The following is a 22202-nucleotide window of genomic DNA, read 5'->3' as shown; positions in this document are numbered from 1 at the left end:
CACCAAGCTGTTTGACTCTGATGATATTCAAATATTATATTCAAACATCAGATCAGAAGAAAGTACAGGTGGCAGGCTACGCTGACTGACAAAAGGAACGTTGGAAGCTATTAAAGGCAACGTCAGTAGACACAGCGTGAACAAGGCTCGAGGTAGTTGACAAAAGCGTGAAACATTAAATGCAAAGCTGTACGGAACACGCAAAGCATTAAATGCGTTCAACGGTCATCTTCTCAAACGCCTATAAATATGAAGTTCTGATGAGAAGCAAGGTTAACGACTCTGAATCAAATTCTGTGAATATTAACTTGCTGAAACGCTGTTCAATTCAAAGCTCAGAAACTTCATCTTCATCAAAGCTCACTACATTGCTGTTGTAATATATTAGTGAGATTAAGCTTAAACGTTAAGAGAAATATCACTGTTGTGATTATAGCTTTTAAGAAGCATTGTAAAACTCTTATTTGATTACATTAATTTGTAAGTAACTAGAGTGATCAAGTGTTGATCAGGATACTCTAGGAAGTCTTAGCTTGTGTCTAAGCAGTTGTAATTAGAGTGATCACGTGGTGGTCAGGATACTCTAAGAAAGTCTTAGCTTGTGTCTAAGCATTTGTTCCTGGAGTGATCAGGTTGTGATCAGGATACTCTGGAAGACTTAGTCGCGGACTAAGTGGAAAACCATTGTAATCTGTTGCGATTAGTGGATTAAATCCTCAGGTGAGGTAAATCACTCCGTGGGGGTGGACTGGAGTAGTTTAGTTAACAACGAACCAGGATAAAAATAACTGTGCATATTGTTTTTATCATTCAAGTTTTTAGACTACACTTATTCAAACCCCCCCCCCCCTTTCTAAGTGTTTTTCTATCCTTCAATACATCCTTCATTTTATAATGGAACTTTGTTGGAAGTCCTTTAGGAGATATAATCAAGACTCCAATGCCTGATCCATTTTTATGACTAGAACCGTCAAAAAACAACTTCCAATTAGTTTGATCAACTAGATTTGCAGATAGCTCAACTAACCCATGTTCGACTATAAAATCAGCCACAACCTGTCCTTTCATAGCTTTTAAAGGAACATATGTTAAAGAGAACTCAGTTAACGCCAAAGCCCATTTACCAATTCGACTATGCAAAATTGGTTTAGACAACATATGTTTAATAACATCAAAATGAGAGGACACATACACATCAACAGGCTTTATATATTGCTTAAGTTTGTTACATGAGAAATACAAGCATAAACATAACTTTTCAATATCATTATACCTAGTTTCAGCATCCACTAAGGTTCGACTTAGATAATATATAGCTCTTTCGACGTCATTATCATCCTCTTGGGCTAACATACTCCCAATTGTCGAACCTGATGCAGCTTTGTACAATTTCATACTTTTTGTCCTATTGGGGGGTAACAAAATAGGAGGCTTAGTTACATAAGCTTTTATTTGGTCGAACGCCTGTTGATGTTCTGGCTCCCATTTGAATTGATCTTGATTCTTGAGCTTCACAAGTGGTGAAAAAATCTTCGTTTTGCCACTTAGATTTGAAATAAATCTCCTCAAGAAATTAATTTTCCCCAACAATGACTGGAGTTGTTTCTTTGTTTCTGGCGCCTTTAGTTCCAAGATCGCTTTCGTCTTGTTCTGGTTTATCTCAATACCTTTCTTGTGAACCACGAAGCCCAGGAAATCCCCTCGCAGTTCGAATAAACTTGCTTTTCAGCAATCTTTCAATTTCTACTTTGATTTTTTCCATAACCTCTGGCGCAAATCTTCTAGGAAGTTGCTTGATAGGTTTCTTTCCTGGGTTTAAGGGTAATTGATGTTCGACCACACTTCGACTTAAACCAGGCATTTCATTGTAATCCCATGCAAAACAATCTTTATATTCTTTCAAAAGTCGAACCAACTTGGTCTTTAAATCACTTGTAAGTTTTGTACTTACATAAGTAGGTCTTTTAATGACTCCGTCACCTAAGTCAATTTACTCAAGAGGATCTTGAGCTTGCATTCTTTTTACCGATCCTAATGGATCCATTTCGAAGCCTAAAGGTTCGTCATCGTATATCCCATCAAATCTTTCGACCTGGTGATCGACTTCTGGATTGTTGTCACTTTTTACCATCATGGCCTCAATAGCCATATTTTTCTCCAATTCGGCTTCTAAAGCCGTTTTTTCCTTGTTTTCGGCTAAATAAGTCGTTATTCGAGCCAGGTATTCTGACTCAGTGGTCATCATCCTTGATTGTTGTCCTCTGCTCTGGAGGACTTTCATGATTCAATGGTTCATTGGGATCTTCCTTATTCCAAATGAAACCATAATTTGGGTCTAAGTTCAGATACTTAGACACACTTTCATCAGAAGAATACACCTCTTCTGCTTTGTAGCAAGGAGCTACATTTGCTAGATGCTGGTCGAAATGCCTGCGACCACTCTCAGTTTTGTAATAGCTTTGGTCGGCTTCAACATTCTCCACTATACCATCTGGCCTCCAAATGGCCACACGCTGATGCAAAGTAGAGGGAACTGCCCCTATACCATGGATTCATTCTCGACCCAGAAGTAACTTGAAATTGGCTTGAGATGCAATCACCATAAAGATGGTTGACCTGATAGTCGAACCAACAGCTAATTTCACCTGAATCACTCCAAGTATTCCACTTGTCTTGCCCTCATAATTAGACAACACCATATTGTGGGGCCCTAAATCTTTGTCAGATTTACCCACTTTCTGAAGTGAGGAATAGGGCATTAAGTTCACAGCAGCCCCTCCATCGATAAACACTTTGTTTATTGGAACCCCATCTACTTTTTCCCTTATGAATAAAGGCCTCAGATGATACATCATTCCTCGACCTGGCTTCTCAAACACAGCCTTTTGTTCTTCCACTACTCCTTTTCCCATTACATAATAACAAACAGGCGTCTCTTCCACATTCTCATCAGGGAGAAAATCATCTTCATTCTCAGACACCTCAGATACTCTGTCGAACTTTGCTGGAAGTACAGATACAATTCCAGAGTCAATTAACAACTCATCTGACTCTATGTCAAAGTTGTCGTCGACCTCTTCGTCTGACAGTGGAGAATACTCAGGCTCTTTTTCTATATTGAGAATTGGAGCATCATCATCAACTAATTCTTTGATGAGTTTCTTTCCCAAGATCATTCCTGTAGCCAATCTCTCATTTGCCACTTTGGCCTGCTCTTCAGTCAATCTCTTCTGAAAAGGTTTCGGCTGGTAGTGAGAAAAACCTGCCTGCATCATCTTTGAGCTTTCCTGGCCATTCTTATGGCTTCTTTGGTAACGCCTCCATTGCGTTCGAGTCATAGGATTCTTTCCTTTGTAGTTTGGAGATATGTAGTCTTTCCTCTTAGATCCACTATCAGTCCAAGAGCCTTCAGCATTTGCTCCAGTACCTTGGATCTGCCATTCTGGACGTTTCCCTCCTCTGAAGTTAATGGGTTTCACCCATTTGTCCTCAGGGACATCCGTCTTGGGTCGAAAAGTCTTTGGCTTCTCGAACAGCTTCCTGTATTCTCCAGCCCTTCGACCACTGTTTTCTCCTGTATACATGAACTGACGATTCTTACCTCGACGAGGGTCGAACCTCACTCTGTTTGCAGCATCAACATTGAAAACAACATCACATCTTGGACACAATCCAACTTGAGAGTTGTTTTTGTGACACCTCTCAAGGAATTTCAAAAGGCTCTCTCTTGGTTCAGGATAAACCATGTTCAAGACTTTGCCATCAGTAGCACCGTCTTGCTTTCCGCAGAAACCATCAGTAGTCTCGACCATCATCACGTCAGCAAGCTCAGTATAGTGAGCCTCTTCGACTTGCAAGGGATCAGTATCAACTTGCATTGATGACTTTGGCTTTTCTCCAAACTGAAACCTTCCTTCTTTCAAAGCTTTCTGCACCAAATCCCTGAAAAGGACACATTGAGAAGTCTTATGACCCAAGAAATTGTGAAATTTACAAAATCGTCTTTTTTTCTTTTGTTCAAGAGGAGGATTCTTAAGTCATGGAGGTAATGTGATTTGCCCATCAGTTACCAACAAATCAAATATCTCATCACATTTTGTTATATCAAATGAATACGTTTTACTAGAAAATTTATCATTTTTACTTTCGATCGGATTTTTATCTTTTGAGGGCTTGAGTAATTTACAAATATATGGTGGTCCCGGCTTCAATTCAGCCACATTGACCTCTCCTTCTTCGTATTCACTATCACTATTAGAGTCGAACTCATTTGTAGTAACATAAGCTATCTTTTCTTTCTTATGATATTTATTAACTTTGGCTTTTTCAGCTTTTAGCCTTTCGACCTGGCGTACTCTGTCTGCCAGTTGTGCCATATCTCTCAAATGTTGGGTGTCTAATTTCTTCCTTATGGAATAATCTAACCCACCTGCAGCCATTTCGACTAACTCATGTTCAGGAATTTGTGTGAAACATCTAGCTTTCAATAACCTAAAACGGTTTAGATAGTCATCGACTGTTTCTGTACCCTTTCGCCTAACTCCAGCTAATTTTTTCAAACTAATCTTCGACTGTCCCATATAAAATTGCTCATGGAACAATTGTTATAACTGGTTCCATGAAAACAAAGATTGTGGAGGTAAGGTTGTGAACCAAGTAAACGCATTTTTTGTTAAAGAACTTGGGAAATATTTCATCTTTAAATTCTCATTATTTGCTAATTCTCCAGCCTCTGTCTGGAACCTAGCAATATGTTCGACTGTCGATTCGCTAGTCTCACCAGCAAATTTGGTAAATTTTGGAATTTTCCAACCCCTAGGCAATTCTGTTTGCCTTACGTACTCTGACAATGGGGAAACGAAATTAGGCCTATGCAAACCTACATTTATTCCATTCTGAACTAAAATTTGTTCGACTACATTAGAGATATTATTGTGTCCAACATTGACATCTTGCTGGATATTTCTAAGAACCTGATCAGCATCTTGATGTCGTTGTACTACTCTAGGGATTTCTTGTTCAATTTGGTCCCCCTGTCTTGTAGGTTCGACTTCTCTTACATTCGACCCTTGGGTAGTCGAAAGGTTTGGTTGTGGGGGCGCTCCAAAGAAATCTGCTATTCTGGCCATTTGTCCAGCCAATATCTCATAACTTTGATTCGTGTTGTTTATCATGGGAGTAAAAACAATTCCCATTTGTTGAGTAAGGGCAATCACCATTTCATGGTTACTTTCGTCTATTTGTTGTCGAATTGACAACATTGACGTAGTACTTAAAGATGGCAAAGCCTGGTTATTGTAACCTATGCCCATAGGCCGACCCCCTGGATTTGATGTGCTTGTTGCCATCATACGTGCGGAATATAATGAAGGATTTGTGTGTAAACCTTGCATCATAGACGTAGGCATTCCAAACTGAGGGTTAAAACCTGGTGGAGGTATCATTCCATGAAACGGCGGTCGTAATGGGTTAAACGGTGACCGTACATTCATTGGTGATGATACTAATGCTGCTGTCGTCGATCCGCCAGTATTTATCGTTCTAACCGGGGATGAATTTGCGGCATTTTGTTATGTTGTTCCGGTTAGAACAACTCCTTGATTTCCAGAAAGGTCAGAATCATTTGCATTAACTTCAGACATGCTAGTTAATTTTCGACTACTTCTTAGTATCATGCATAACTATTACACTAACAAATATAAAACAGACAGCAATTGACGTGTCCCACCGGGTGTGCCAATTTGTTTACCCAGAAATATGGTAAACAAGCGCTAGTTTCCTTTTTAAAGGTTACTTTTGCGGAATCAACTAGAATATTCTAGGACTGATTGCTTTGATTTGTCTATTATGTGTATCTGGTTTGTATTAAATGCAGCAATAACTTTAAAGTGAAAGTAAACACTGAAATTCAAGACTTTAAAGTAAATGAAAACGATAAAAAGCGGTAAATGTGCACTGAAAGTAATGCATAACGTAAAATGATTACATAAATTAAACTGGTACGCATACATACATTCTAAAGTTGCACTCGTCACTCATTATTGCACAGAGATTTGAGTTTACTTGTGTTTTTGTAGAAAATGCGGACCCTAAACTGTTCCTATTGAACTTGCTTAAATAAGAAAAAATAAAATAACTACTACTAACGGTCGACTGATTATCAGCCAACACGTGTCTTCGACATGCAATATCTTCAACTATGAGACCTCCACGTGTCCTGTGAGAACTGCCAGAAAACTGCTTAAAACTGCCTCCTTTGACTTCTGATGCCCTCCGACCCCAAATCCATACTTAAACCAAAAAACGCCTAAGTTTTTTGTTCATCCTAGTCGAACATGCATGGTATATTGACTAATTCTAGTCGAGCCTTGGCAATGATGACCTATTGGTAGTCGAACGTTAGTCCTAACTAAACAAACCATTTAATCAGACTGCTTTACCTTAGATTCTTTAATAATCTCACCTCTTTTTTGAGATCACTTACCTTATTTAACAAGTCGAAATCCTAGGGTAACAGGTATAGGTTATAAATATAAGGGTTTGTAACCTAGAAAGTCATCCGAAGTATATCAAGATGTAATCATTAGGGCTAGGTTAAGTGAACCTCCCGGGTTTTTGGAAGGTCACCGTAATCCTCGAAGCCTGTAGGAAAGAGAAGTATGTATTGTTCTTGGAGGAAGCTTTGAAGTAACTCCAAGTTAGTGTTCATAGTCAAGAGTCTTGGCTAGGTAGTGTCATGGAAGTGTGTCTTCCAAAACTATTAGTTTGTGTGATCAGAATGTTGGTGATTAGGTCGTTGTTACAGATCCTGGGACTGGAAATCTGTGCAACATCACTGAGGTGATTGGAAGTGGGATGGAGATATTCCATATCTAGAGAGTATCTAGGTAGAAGGGTCATTTGGTAGGGATTAAGTGAAGAGTTGTAAACGGGGGAGTTTAGCTTTGAATTAATACTAATGATAGTGAACTTCATTCCTAGCTTGGTGTTATACCCCAAAATTTGCCCGCATCTTTTTTCAGAGAGAAGGCAACAGACCTCTGTCTAAAAATTTGGAGTTTTATATAATCTTGGATTTTTATTTCATAAATATCCTGATTTTATGAATACTCAGTTTTTAGAATATTTTATACGGTATTTTGGGTTCGCTGTTGAATTTATTCTTACACAAACGCCAAATACTGTTTATCACTTCACACGCTGTTTATTTGAGATTTATTTTCAGATAAATAATACTGACGCAATTGGTACAGAATTAAATTTTGCAGGCGCAGAGTCCGAGGATTCAGACTGTACTGGTAACAATTAAATTATTATTAGTTTTTGTTTCCCACTAATTTTTGTACTATATTATTGTTTTCAAATCTCTTTCTTTCTTTTCAAATCTTTTTCTTTCAAATCAAATCCTAACTTTATTCCATACACTTTCTTTCAAATCCTACTACCACTCAAATTTTCCTTTTTTGTACGGTATCACTTCATTCCCCAACGTCTCCATCCTCCTTTTCACTCTATATATACCCCTCATTTTTTCCATAAATTCTCACATCAAATTTCACTCATCTCCCAAATTTCTATCATCATTTCCTCTTCGTCCCCGGCAAAAATGGCAAAGTGGGTGGATACATTTTTTCTTGTGGTCATCACTGTTTTTACGGTGATCATGTCCTTTTTCTGTCTGCATAGTCCTGAAAAATGCGGACCTGGGATGCTTGCACTCCCGTACATCTATATATTGTTGTTTATAGCATGGGTTTTTAATCGTCATACTTAAAGTTTGTCGTATCTTTCGCTTTCAAATAACGTACCGTTCATTATATTTGTCGTACTGTTCGCTATATTTTTTATGTAATATTTGTACTGTCAGTATTAAATATTGTACTATCTGTTGTACCGTCGTTTAATTATCGAGATAATATTATGTGTGTGCATTAAATCCTTCTCAAGATTATTATCAGTAATTTCGCCCGCGTACGGTATATTTTATTTATTTATTATGTTTATGTTTTTCTAACAACTCATGTAAATAATTTTCAACATTAACACAACAAAAAACAAAAAGAAAAAAGATAACTTTAACTGTTAAGTTTTCACTTTAACTGTTACGTTAATACCCGGACAGCCAGTTAACAGTCAAACCCGCTGACAACACGATTCTCCGTGTTTGTACTATCAGTCAAATCAATTTTTTGCATTTCAAAGTTCCAAGATTTTTGTTCTAGAATTCTTCTGATAATCACATGATCAGTAGAGACTCAACACTGCAAAAAATCAGGTACGCTTAACTGTCTCCTACACAAACAGTCCCTAACTAGGGTTTTTGTTTTTTTCAGGAGAACGAGTTTTTGAGACCTCAAAATGGATTTCATGGATCCCCATATGTCTCAAAGTACCACCAGACAAATTTTCAAACTTCTATTCGCTCGGGCGCACAGTCAGCAGCTCAAACAGTCAACAGACGACCAGTTTGACCGAAAAGTCAACAGACAGTCAAAATGAAATTTTTTGTCAACATCCATATTTTGTCAAAAGATTCATCATTTGATCAATGGTTGATCATAATTCATCAAGAAAAGTTCAGAAATCAACAAAACCCTAAGTTTCAAAATTAGGGTTTTCTCCTAAAAAGTCAACTGAACTTTGACCGGCCATAACTCTTTCCTCGTTCATCCGAAAAATTCCAACCAAAGCTTATTTTGAAAGAAATTCAATTATCTTTCAAATGAAATTGGTCCCATGGTCATTGGATTTACCATTTGGAAAATATGAGCTAAGACATTACAGGTCATTTTCAAAGTCAACAAAAAGCAATTTTTTGTCAAAGCCCATAACATCAAGATAACTTCTCCAAATGCAAAAAAGTTTCCAATGTAGCTTGTAGAGGACATCTTGTGGTTTCTAAAAAGTACAAGAAATCCTTCATATGATCAAAATTGAGGGAATTATGCCTTGTTGAAGTTGGCTATTTTTTGGGAAAATGCATGAAACTAGCATTGATTAAAATTGTTTTTTTTTTCAAAAGAGGCTAAGGATTCATGATCCAAACATGTTTCTAATGATGTTAAAGGGCCCCCACGACCAACATTAGGCCCATAACATTTTTATTTCTTTTTTAATTTAATTTTATTTCATTTAAAGTTAAATTAAAAAAGAAATGGTTCAAGATAATGATTCAAGGCTTTTATCCTTAGCTTGAGTCACCAAGATTGATCCAAACTCTGCAACATAGAGTTACAGAAGACCTATGGCAAGAGGGGTGAAGAAAATTGAAGCCATGGCCAAGAAATTCAAAGCTTTTAGTATTAAAAAACTCCAAAATTCAAAGGCACTCAAGAGCTTGGTAGCTTAAGTTTGCAGCACCTCTATTGCTTATAAATAGCTTAGAACACTTCAGCAACAAGACACACACGAATTTTGAACCAATATCATCCTTGTATCTGAAGCAACTGGAAAACTCATCGAAACAAATACAATGAAGTCGCCATCGAACATCTATTTATCCTACAATAAGGAATGGAAAATATCGAAGAAAACCAAAAAACAAGCAATGGTCTCAGAGAAAGGGTAAGGGTGTCTGTTACGTGAGGGGAAGGTATTAGCACCCCTCGCGTCTGTGGTACTCCACAGGATCCATTCTTGCTAATTTTCTAATCTAAGGGTATGTGTGTGTGTATCATGCTATGTGTAAAAGGAAACATGCAATGGAAGATATACAAATAAGAGGAAACATGCAAATAATAGGAAAATAAGATAAGAAGAAAAGGCCGAACAAAATAAAGGAAAAGAGAAAAGATCGCTCGCTAGGGTGTTCGTACCCTGTGCCTACGTACCTCCAATGTGCAATGGAGAAATCAGAGCGCCGTAGTTCGGCCAAAAAGTTTCTGTTTCTATCTCGATTCACGTCTCCTAGAGAAACGGAACCGAGCACCCTAAGGGAGCATGCAAATAAGGAGCGTCACAAAGACCCTAGCAAACATGGCATGTGAACAGGCATCACAAATAAGAACATGCGAACAGGCATCGCAAATAGGAAACAGACGTGTAACAGGCATACACGAATGTGAATGTGTGAACAGGCATCACAAGTGATAATGCGAACAGGCATCGCAAACAACATGTAACAGGCATACATGTGCAAGTGTGAACAAGCATCACAAAGATATCATACGAACAGGCATCGCAGATAAGAAGATAGTGAACAAGCATCACAAAGATATCATACTAACAGGCATAGCAGATACAAAGATAGTGAACCAGCATCACAAAGATATCATTTTAACAGGCATAGCAGATAAGGAGATAGTGAACAAGCATCACAAACATATCATACTAACAGGCATAGCAGATAAGGAGATAGTGAACAAGCATCACAAACATATCATACAATCGAGCTCCGCTCGAGAAACAAACAAACTATCGAAGTAGTAAACAATGCAAATGCACCACACAAACGAGCTCAACTCGTAAAGCAAGCAAACTACCGAAGTAGTGACCTGGGGACAGGGGAAGTGCTTTAGCTAGCGGGGAAAGCCACCCGAAGCCGCTATCAACGGGGAAAGCCACCCGAGATAGATACACTAAAGACTCTTAGCTAACGGGGAAAGCCACCCGAAGCTACTATCACCGAGGAAAGCCACTCGAGATAAACACGCCACAATCTGTTAGCTAACGGGGAAAGCCACCCGAAGCTACTGTCAACGGGGAAAGCCACCCGAGACAGGGACACCACAGACTGTTAGCTAACGGGGAAAGCCACCCGAAGCTATTGTCAACGGGGAAAGCCACCCGAGACAGGCGGAAAGTAAAAAAAGAAGCGAGGAATAATAAACAAGCAAAAACAGAGCCTCTTTCGAGGGCTTGGCCAGATGAATGCCTAGGTCCTACTTCTCATGGCAAATATGATGCTGCATGCCTACCCTACTTCTCATGGCAAGATATGGTGCGCAAAAGAGTAAAAGGGACAAAGGGGATACCGAGCGGATAGCAAATCCGCAGAGAGCTAGCAACGCAAGCAGAACTAAGAAACTTCACGTAATCTAACATCCAGCAGAGCCAGGAGTCCAGCATAAGCGTCAAAGCGATGCAGTGTGAAAATAAATCACAACCACTATGTGGTGCGTATCAGACACAACCGCACAAGCTACCTGCGAGAAACACAATCCAGACAATACGAGAATATACATCTCAATGGATGAGAGATCAGGAATAAGTTTGTGTCCCACAAATAAAGTGGAACACAACGCAATCGATTCGCAATCGAACTCTCTCAAAGTACCTTGCACAAGCTAGCACACTTATCAGAAATAACAAGGAAATGCGAACAAAGTCGCTTAATCGGATTATGAAACAAAATAGAAGTAAAATTCTAATTAAATTCTAAGAATAAAATCTAACAAGAATATTATTTTTCATGGCATTTTCATCTAAAGCAAATAGAACAAAACTATGTACAAAATACTAAATCTAACACGGAAAATAGTACATGTTTTTATTATCTTTTTATCATGCAAAATCTTGCAAAATAATGTGATTTTAAAACCTACAGAATCAATCAAATTAAAATCTAACAACAATTCTATTGTTTTTTATAGCATGTTCAATCATTAACTAGAACCAAAATTATGTAACAAAATTACTAAATTTCAACAAGAAAATAGTGAGCTCAGGGGAGTTTATCATGAAAAAACTAGTGGTGTATACAGGAATTGCGCAGGGCCCAAGATGAATGGCCCATCAGAAATTATTGTGGCAAAAACAAAAGGAGGAGCAAGCTTGGACCAAGGGGTATAGCGCCAGAAACATTGAATTTAAGCCCAACAGATTAGTCCAATCCACATTCAGATCTTATTATCCAATACCTTGTGCTAATCAAAATCAATTAGTTCCACTTAACAGTAATTAATTCAGATTTATCCACCATTAATCTCATGCTAATCCACATTTTATTAACATTAATGTTCAGATTAAACAAAAATTGAAAGAGGAATTAGGGTATTACGCTCGTGGCTTCAGCTTGGCATTGCTCTCGACCTCTCTCACCCTCCTTCAACAATGGCGACGGCGGCCAGAACTCAACCTCATCCGACGAGGACTCCATCTCCGATCGGTCCTCTCTTCCTCTCCACCGTGAATCAGAAGACATGACAATCACTCTCAGCCTTCTCTCAATCTCTCGTCGCTCATCATTCCGATTTGACAAAGAAAATCCGGTGCTTCTTCGCTCGCGACTCCGACGGCGAGAAATTCAGAGACATCAGGTATGAATAAGCTTTAGCCGTCTTGCTTCGAAATTTCGTTCTCTCCTTCCGTTTTTCTAAGGTGTTGTCTTTGTATGAAGATGATGAGCGTTGTTCTTGATGTTCTGCAAATGTGAACTTCAGATCGGTGAATATTGGAGATCATTGATGATGGATTATGCAGAGTGTTGATTGAAGTTGCAGCGAAGATTGCTGCAAATCAATGAATATTGTTGAAGATCTTCTCAATTCAGTGATGATGGCGTGAGGTTGTTGTCGTAATTAAAGATGTTGCTGATTTTCAATTCCGTTTTCTGCCGGTTCTTGGATGAAGAAGCAAATTGAAGCGTGAAGGAAATGGAGGATTCGGTTAGAGATTGATGAAGATGAATTCAGAGAGAGAGAGAGAGTTTGTTACGTTTTCGGTTATCGATTTTGTTATTCTGTTTCCCTCTTTCTGTTACGTTTCGTGGTGATGAAGATTGAAGAGAATCGTTTTTGAGAATTGAGGTGTGATGAAGGAGGAGTTGAAGAGGATTCCAGAAGTGATGAAGATTATTGAGGTTACATTGATTCTGTTTGGTAAATCTTGGATGATTGAAGGATGAAGGTTGAAGATGATAAAGATTGGAAAGGATTCAAGAGAGGCTTGATGATGAAGAGATGAAGATTTCAGAGAGTTTGTTACAAGTTTTGTTACTGTTTTTCGATTCCCCCCTTTTCCGTTATAGCAATTCTGATATATATGTGAAGCTTCTAAAACCGATTTTCAACTTTGGCTCAGTTTTTCCAATTGTGCAGTAAGTTTCGGTTTTACTTGATATGTGTATCCGGTTTATTCATGATGCATAGTCTATTGGGAACCGATTTCTCTTTTTAATTCGAACCGGTTCGGGTTTTGTTTATGTCCTTTTGTGCAGGATTGGCTCTGGTGCAGCTCATGGGCTAGGTTTGCCATTGTGTAAGGCAGCCGATTTCGATGTTAAGCTGCAAGTTTGGAATTGTAAGGCTTGGCGGATTGAAGCTGATTTTTTTAATCCAAATTTGTTTGAGATGGACCTTGGTATAAATGTAATGGGCTTTGGACTTCACTTGAATTTTTTTGTAATTTAATTGTTTTCATAATGAATGGTATGGACTCTTGTATAATGATGAACTTTGAATGACATTTGTTTGATTCTTGAATTTTGGATGAACATGAACAAGTTTGAATAAAGGATGAATACTTTTGAAGTCTATGCCCGGAACTAACTCTTGACAAATTATGAGCTTAACACCTTTGATGCTATTAGAACACCTTAGCAAACATGAGTGAATATTCCAACGTAATCTTCAATTTTCAATGAAAACTTCACCTTCAACATTCAAATCATAAGTGAATTGTAGAGCGAGTAACAAGTATTTGAACTCAAAACAACATCTTAATCACAATGAATCCACAAAACATATTTTGTACCATGGCTAATATCTTGACTCGCACAACAACCAATTGGAGGAAACCTTTGCACCGAAATTGGCTTTAAAATATCAAAAACTCTTTATTATTTTCTCGATTTTTGAACGACGAAATAAACGTCGTTGATAACTTATAGCATGGTGAAGAGGGCAAATTTTGGGGTGCAACAGCTGCCCCTATTCAAACTTCTTGAACCTGGCGAGTGAGAAATGAAAGTTTCGAACCGTTGAGGTGAAAGGAGATTGAATACCAGAATGAACTCGAAAATTTGCGCTCTTGATCAATAGAAGATTCCATCTTGCAATAAGAAAGAATGTACCACCCTGCAAGCAGGGAGAAAAAAACTTCAATTGACCTGGATAATTAAATAAGCTCCAACTTGCGATAAGAAGGAACGGGCACCCACAGGCAGGGGAAACACTTCAAATGATCTGATTATCAAAAGAAGGAACATCTCGACTGATCTGGGCATCAGACGTAGCAGATGTCTCCGAACTTGCATCGGGATAGATGTCTTAAGTCGATCTGGGAATCGAGGGAGATACATCGGTTGAATCGGACATCAACGGGTAATAGGTATCTCTGATCTGGGAATCATGATCTGGGAATCATGATCTGGGAATCATGATCTGGGAATCATGATCTGGGAATCAGGGCAGACATCTCTTCTGATGCAATTAAATCATCAGGTAGATATTCCTACTAATCTGGGAATTAGCGGCTAGCTCCTTCGTAAGACCACGGGGATCCGGAGGCGGTTCCTTCAACTGAACTGGAAATCAGGATAGGAACAATATCTCTTCCGAACTGTGTACGCCGGGGAAAGAATGCCTTTAAACTGATCTAGACATGATGCTAGAAAATAAGTAGGACAATCTTCATCTGAAAGACAAAGTCGATCAGGCAAACATCTCCATCTGATCTGATGATATCAGTGGCTTGCTCCTTCGTAAGACCACGGGGATCCGGAGGCGGTTGCTTCAACTAATCTGAATCTGAATATTAGGATAGGAACAGATGTTTCTTCCGAACTGTGTACGCCGGGTAAAGAAAACGTCCTCAACTGATGGTTAGGCATCAGGACTGGGCAAACGAATTTCTTCTTCTGAACGAACTAAATCGTTAGGGAGTAGATATTTCCAACTGATCTGATGTATCAGAGGGCTTGCTCCTTCGGAAGATCTATAGAGATCCGGAGGCGGTTCCTTCAACTGAGCTGGATATTAGGATAGGAACAAATATCTTCCACCGATCTGAGGGCATCGGGAATAGGAATGTCTTTGAACTGATCTGAGCTACGCCAGAAAATAAGTAGAACAATCCTCTTCTGAATGACAAAGTCAACCAGGCAGACATCTCCATCTGATCTAGATATCAGTGGCTGGCTCCTTAGGAAGATCTTGGGAGATCCGGAGGCGGTCCCTTCAACTGATCTGAATATCAAGAATAAGGACAGATATCTCATCCGAACTGTGTGCGCCGGGAACGGAATGTCTTCAACGGATAAATTGACAATCCTCTTCTGATCTCAATATCAGGATAACGCCTGTAATGATTAGGCGAACATTGCTCTCTAGGGAGCATTTGAATCTGGATAACTTTCCTGCAGAAAGAGACAGATATGATATGATTTATGCATGATGCATGTATGAATGTTTATAGAATAACGCTCCCGAGAAGGAAGACGCTACACGCTTTTGAGAATGCTATGCAAATGATGCATGATCCGAACGTTGCTTAGGGAGGCAACCAATGAGCACTGAATTGCTGAAGAAGTCCTGGGGAGAGTATAGAACTCTGCGGGGATGACAAGATGAGTGATCAAGGGTCACGACTGCGAGCTGGCAAAGATGGATCAGAAATCTGCTGGAGACGATCAAATCTAGGCGCGAGCTCTAGTTGGGGAATAAATCCTGCTTGGGGATATGAACATCCCAATTAACTGCTTGGGGAATACCCTGGCAACTTCATAGGAGAAGCAAATTCTCGACATTCTGGGGATGTGGAGATAAGAGCAAGTCGTGAAGATAACTCTGATGAGGAGTGACCAACTTGCTTGTATAGGCCGCATTCCGCTGGGGAAATCCTCGAAGGACACAGATTCTGCTTAGGATGCATGTGAATCTCTGCTGAGGAAAAGCCCAGTGGGGAAGATGAATACTTCTGCATAACGATCCGCTGAGGATGATAAGAAATCCGCTGGGGATAAGGAACTCAGTATAAGAACATTTTGTTAAGACAACTCCACTGGGGAATAAGATGACTCTCCTGGGGACAACAGGTCAATTTATTGGGAGAGAAACGCTCTACTGGGGAGAACGAGGAACTCGGTTAAGGAACCTCATTAAGAGCTTGCTGGGGAATCAGATACCATTAAATCATGGTTCAACTGGGGAGAAGACGTTCCATCGGGGAACTAGACTTCTGAAGCACGAAGATTGCATTGAGATGTGCTTTGCTAGGGAGACGAGAATCTTGGAACAAAGAAAGCCTCATCTGAATGCACTCGGCTGGGGAATGAGGATCAATCACTCGGCTAGATCCGCCAACGCGCTGACATGGCGCTCAAAAGGATGTACATGCGAGATAAACAGATGAAAATGCCCCAGGATATAGCATGACATCTTCGAGGTTTCCTCACATGGCAGAGGATAGTGATGCTCACCCACAATGGGAAAATGCAGGAGCAAACAGATTGTCCGACCTCTTGGCTTTGAAACTTTCCATAAAGGCAATGGATTCAATGAGTTGATAGGCAAGAAGGGATTAGAATACCAAACAAGTATCAGCCGGAGTATCAAACAGGCATTGACTTTCCGAGAGAGTGCCATCAGGAAGTGGGCTTAATGTGTCAAGCAAGTGTTGACTTCGAAGAGACCAAACAAGCATTGGCTTTCATAGTGTTCTGCAGATTCGTATTGGTTGTAAGAATGCCAACAAGTATTGGACTTTCAGCTTCTAACTGCCGAGGATGATGACCCTGACGGTTCTCAAGTTCATAACTTGTTTAGCTCACACCTGAACTTTTAAACTTAACACCTCTTGATGAGGATAAAATGCCAATGCATAGTGTCTTGCCCCAACTTGTAAGGACTTTGAAGAGATTCGTCTTGTAAGGACTTCTGATATCCGTGCTATCATATCCAACTGCCCCAGTATCGTGAACTTTGAAACCATACCCCTGCCTGACCTGTATTGGAGGTAGCTTCAACTGCACTTGGGTGAATGCCCCTGATTGCTTAGCACTTTGAGAGATTCTTCGAATCTTGACCTGATTGCCTCAGATTGAGTGAAAACTTGCTCGACAAAGTATTCAAATGCTTTTTGTGCCTCTGAGGGTGATCAGACTTTGAAATATTGCTGCCTCTGCTCAACGGAGTTCGGAAGACAACTTGTCCTTCGGGAGGATAAAACGTTTTCATATGAAGTTCATGATGGAAACTTTTTTGATGTCAAGCACTTGTTCATATGCAAAGAATGTTTATTATGAGAAATATAATTTTAATGCAAAGAGTATGTTTGTCTCGAAGTTAAAAGAAACTTTTGAAAAGATGTCGTAACATCAATTTTTTTTTTATGAAAGAAAAGATGGTGTGGCGACTCTGCTGGGGATGTATCTGAGTGTCGTTCCTAGTTCTTGCTTGATTTCTTTTCTGTGGGTGTTTGTGTGTTTACTGCTAGCATCCTTGTATATACTGCTTGCATGCATTTGCATCTATGTGTTTACCGCTTTCCATATTCTGGATATACTGCTGTGCTGGATGGTTGTTTTTCTTGGCGGGCGGGATGTTACTGTGAGGTAAAAGGTCCATTACCCAGACCAAGTATACACTTAGATTAGCGTGGATAGTTATGTTGGCTCTCGTGGCGCCTGGCACGTAGAGTTAGCATAGCATACCACAACCAGGAGAGGACTCGGTGAGGCGATCCTTGTCCGGCATGCTTATTGCCGTAGGCAGGCGCTCTCATTGTTTGTTCGAAATTCCTGGCGACCATTAGGGACATCCTGCGTGCGTTTAGGATTCCTACCTGTGAGGATTTGGGATGGGACAGGAAACCTTGGCTCCTACATACCATTTGCTTCTCTAGATTTGGGGGTCAGACCTTTATTTGGTCTGTTCTCATCGTGCCCGATATTTTGGTATTCTAAAACAACGACAGAGCTTTGATCCTGTTACTTTTGGTTCTAATCAGACATGGTACGACAGGAGTGGTTCTATCGGCGGTTAATTGGTTCTTGGTATCCCGAAACTACGCCGCACCTTTGAACCTGTGCAACTATATTCAGTATTGCGGAGACATTGGTTCCCATCACCTTGCATCATTGCATATTTACTTTTGAGAAAATGATGTACAAAAAATAACAGCATACATGTTCCTTCCATTTCCAAGGAATCATATCTTTGAGCCTCGTATCGAGCTTTTCCATCTCTTGCTTGCTAAAAATCAAAACACGAGGATTCCTTGGAAATTGAATGAACATGGCATTGCATTCATATCATGCATCTCATACATCTCATGCATAACAGGTGTTCAGGATTGAGGTTTCTTATTCAGATTTGGCACTCTCATCAGACTCATAGACTTGACTTGTTCTTACTGTGTGTTAAGAGATTAGTCATGGAACAACTTTGTTGGGATTTTACCGAGAGGAAAGCCCAATTGAGGTTCTTTTTGAAGACTTGCCTTATGCTCATTTGCTTCCATGTTTGCTTTATTTGCAACTGGTTAAGCTCTGTACTGTGTGGATGTCTACAGATTCTCTGCTTGATGACAATGACACTAGGTGTAAGTTCTATTCTGGGGCACCTGGTCGTGATGTTAGGATCTTCTATTCTTTGAAGTTGTTTGGGGCTCCCAAACGAGGGATAAGCAAGACGTTGTCTATCTTGAGCATTGCACCATTTGCATTGCTCGAATCCCTAAAGCAATTACAAATTCCGTGTGACTTCGCCAGAATCTTCTGCCAAACAGTAATCAAGAGTGTTCTACAAAGGCACCTCTCATTCTCAAGGTTCTGTTTCATGTCCAGAGTCACCTCCTCCTCCTGGAATTTCCTATTCAGTGGCCTTTTCTTGTCAACAAAGAGTAAGAGAAACAAGCTGGTGAGAATCCTAATGCCTTGTGTCCAGTTGCATCCCTGCTTGTTGGAATTTTAGTTGGTTAAGATTCATGTTTTGGTTCTTCCTCACTACAGACTGCGCTCTTGATTTCAATGACAATACTCGGTGTTTTCCATTATAGGGGCACTTGATCATAATGTCAAGCTTTACAAGATGTTGAGGTACAAAAAGTCTAGGACTTGCTCGATGCAAGGGTTTGAGTTTATTCATAATGGTTTCCATCGGTCAATCCCATTTCATTTGCTGCAAGTAGAATGTTGGTTCTTACTCGAGGAGTAACTCATGAAAATCACTTGCAATTTGTACTTTCAGAGGCTTCTTTCTCCACAACTATTGTGTGTTCCGAGTAATGACTTTGATAGCCAAGCGTCAGAGGTTAATGTTGTTCGCCGATAGTAATGCAAGTTTCATCCATTCATGATGGTGTTTTTTGTTTCAGCAACTATATTTAGGGCTCCCGATCGAGGGATAAGCAAGACGCCTTGTATCTTGAGTTTGTGCACTACTTGCATGGCTCAAATCCCTAAAAGTTGGACACTTGCAACTTCTGTATGGCTTCACCGAACTCTTCTTCCAGGAAGTAATCTGAGGGGTTCTACAAGAACATATGCTAATGCTTGGTGTGTTTTCCACTCTGGAGGCACTTGGTCATCTAATTGAAGGCTGACAGTCATTCAGAGACAAGGTACAAGACCTGATTGATGCAAAGGCTATCACATTCGCACCTGAAGGTCAGAATTGAAGTTCTCCTTTGACTCAGCGGATCTTCTAAAGCAATAAGTCCATACAGAGAAGATCTCCTCAACATTAGCAATTCCTAATTCATCATGCATGTTCATGTTTAAGCTTTCTTGCTTTGTTCAATACTGTTTGTATATAAAACTTGTTTGTTTTTGAACTATAATCATAATGCATTGGATACGTTTGTCTTGAAAAAATCCATTCGCTTTTGCTCGTATATGTTTTATATGCTTTTTGTGATACTCAACTCTTGTTAACAAAGCATGATAACTCTGTAGGGAGAATGATGAACATAATACCAAGAACCTCAAATGGTATGCTTGTGAGTAGAACCCTGTTGATGATGTACAGGCATTGTTTCAAATTCCCAAACACTGGAGATATAAGGGAGTGAAACCCTCGTTAACCCCTCTGAGCCTTCGACGTAGGAGTTTCTTTTCTATACGAAAAAACCCTTATCTTAACCCAGGGGCAGGGTAGTATTCAGTTGACCTGATCGAGCATTCAAAATTCATCAGGAGCACACATCTAAAGATACAACAATGGCTATCTTTCAACAGATTGAGAAAGGTAGAATCCACAACGGTTATCCCTCACCTCAGGAGGTCGAGACATCACATCTATCCCTCACCTCAGGAGGTCGAGACATCAAATTTATCCCTCACATCAGGAGGTCGAGACCAACATCAAAGCCGCTGTGGTTTATCCCTCACATCAGGAAGTCGAGACATCAATACCTCAATGGTAATTCCTCATCAATCAAGGACTCAGGCAGTCACAATCACTTCAAAAAAAAAATCTGAGATTCAGGATCACACGACTTGTTCAAAAAAAACAAAAAAAGAATGAAGAAAAAAGAGAAAAAGCCGGCTAAGTCAACAAGTTGAAAGCATGTGACTTAGGCAAAAGTTAGGGCATCCCGCTGGACATCCAAATCAAAATTCAAAAGAATTTGTCCAGGCAAAAGTTAGGGAAACGAAAAAAAAGAAAAGCAAAGCAAAGCAAAGCAAACAAGGATCACAAAATAAGAATCTTCAGCAAAAGAACAAGGTCGTGTGATCAGACACCAAAAACAAAAGGTAAAGTGACTGCCATGTCGGAAGGCCTCATTGATTCCTCAATCATTCCTAAACTCCTATTGAAAGATGAATGCTCGTGCCAAGTTAACTGAACTTAGGACTGGAGAACATCATGAAGGGGGTGGGCACCAATAAATTTTGAGCCTAAAAATCCTTTTTTCTCAAACCGTGAACCTGGCCACGTTACAACCCTTAAAAGTCCTAACTAAAGCATGGGTTAATTTGAAAGCAGACTATACACGAGAATACGGTAAGCTGACTCCTAGGAGATCCGCTAAATGCTTGGGTTGGTATCACACACACCCTTAGATTAGAAACTAGCAAGAATGGATCCTGTGGAGTACCACAGACGTGAGGGGTGCTAATACCTTCCCCTCACGTAACAGACACCCTTACCCTTTCTCTGAGACCATTGCTTGTTTTTTTGGTTTTCTTCGATATTTTCCATTCCTTATTGTAGGATAAATAGATGTTCGATGGCGACTTCATTGTATTTGTTTCGATGAGTTTTCCAGTTGCGTCAGCTGGCGACTTCACTGGGGAGAAAGCATTCCACTGGGGAACAAGACTTCTGAAGCACGGGGATTGAATTGAGATGTGCTTTGCTGGGGAGACGAGAATCTTGGAACAAAGAAAACGTCATTTGGATGCACTCAGCTGGGGAATGAGAATCTCTCACTTGGCTGGATCCGCCAACGCGCTAACATGGTGTACTCGAAAGGATGTACTTGCGAGATAAACAGATGAGAATGCCCCAGTGAAGTCGCCAGCTGAAGCAACTGGAAAACTCATCGAAACAAATACAATGAAGTCGCCATCGAACATCTATTTATCCTACAATAAGGAATGGAAAATATCGAAGAAAACCAAAAAACAAGCAATGGTCTCAGAGAAAGGGTAAGGGTGTCTGTTACGTGAGGGGAAGGTATTAGCACCCCTCGCGTCTGTGGTACTCCACAGGATCCATTCTTGCTAATTTTCTAATCTAAGGGTATGTGTGTGTGTATCATGCTATGTGTAAAAGGAAACATGCAATGGAAGATATACAAATAAGAGGAAACATGCAAATAATAGGAAAATAAGATAAGAAGAAAAGGCCGAACAAAATAAAGGAAAAGAGAAAAGATCGCTCGCTAGGGTGTTCGTACCCTGTGCCTACGTACCTCCAATGTGCAATGGAGAAATCAGAGCGCCGTAGTTCGGCCAAAAAGTTTCTGTTTCTATCTCGATTCACGTCTCCTAGAGAAACGGAACCGAGCACCCTAAGGGAGCATGCAAACAAGGAGCGTCACAAAGACCCTAGCAAACATGGCATGTGAACAGGCATCACAAATAAGAACATGCGAACAGGCATCGCAAATAGGAAACAGACGTGTAACAGGCATACACGAATGTGAGTGTGTGAACAGGCATCACAAGTGATAATGCGAACAGGCATCGCAAACAACATGTAACAGGCATACATGTGCAAGTGTGAACAAGCATCACAAAGATATCATACGAACAGGAATCGCAGATAAGAAGATAGTGAACAAGCATCACAAAGATATCATACTAACAGGCATAG

This window comes from Vicia villosa, linkage group LG5 (assembly GCF_029867415.1).
Source record: "Vicia villosa cultivar HV-30 ecotype Madison, WI linkage group LG5, Vvil1.0, whole genome shotgun sequence".
In the NCBI taxonomy this organism is placed as follows: domain Eukaryota; kingdom Viridiplantae; phylum Streptophyta; class Magnoliopsida; order Fabales; family Fabaceae; genus Vicia; species Vicia villosa.
The sequence above is the reverse complement of the archived record's forward strand: the minus strand, read 5'-3'. Positions refer to the sequence as shown.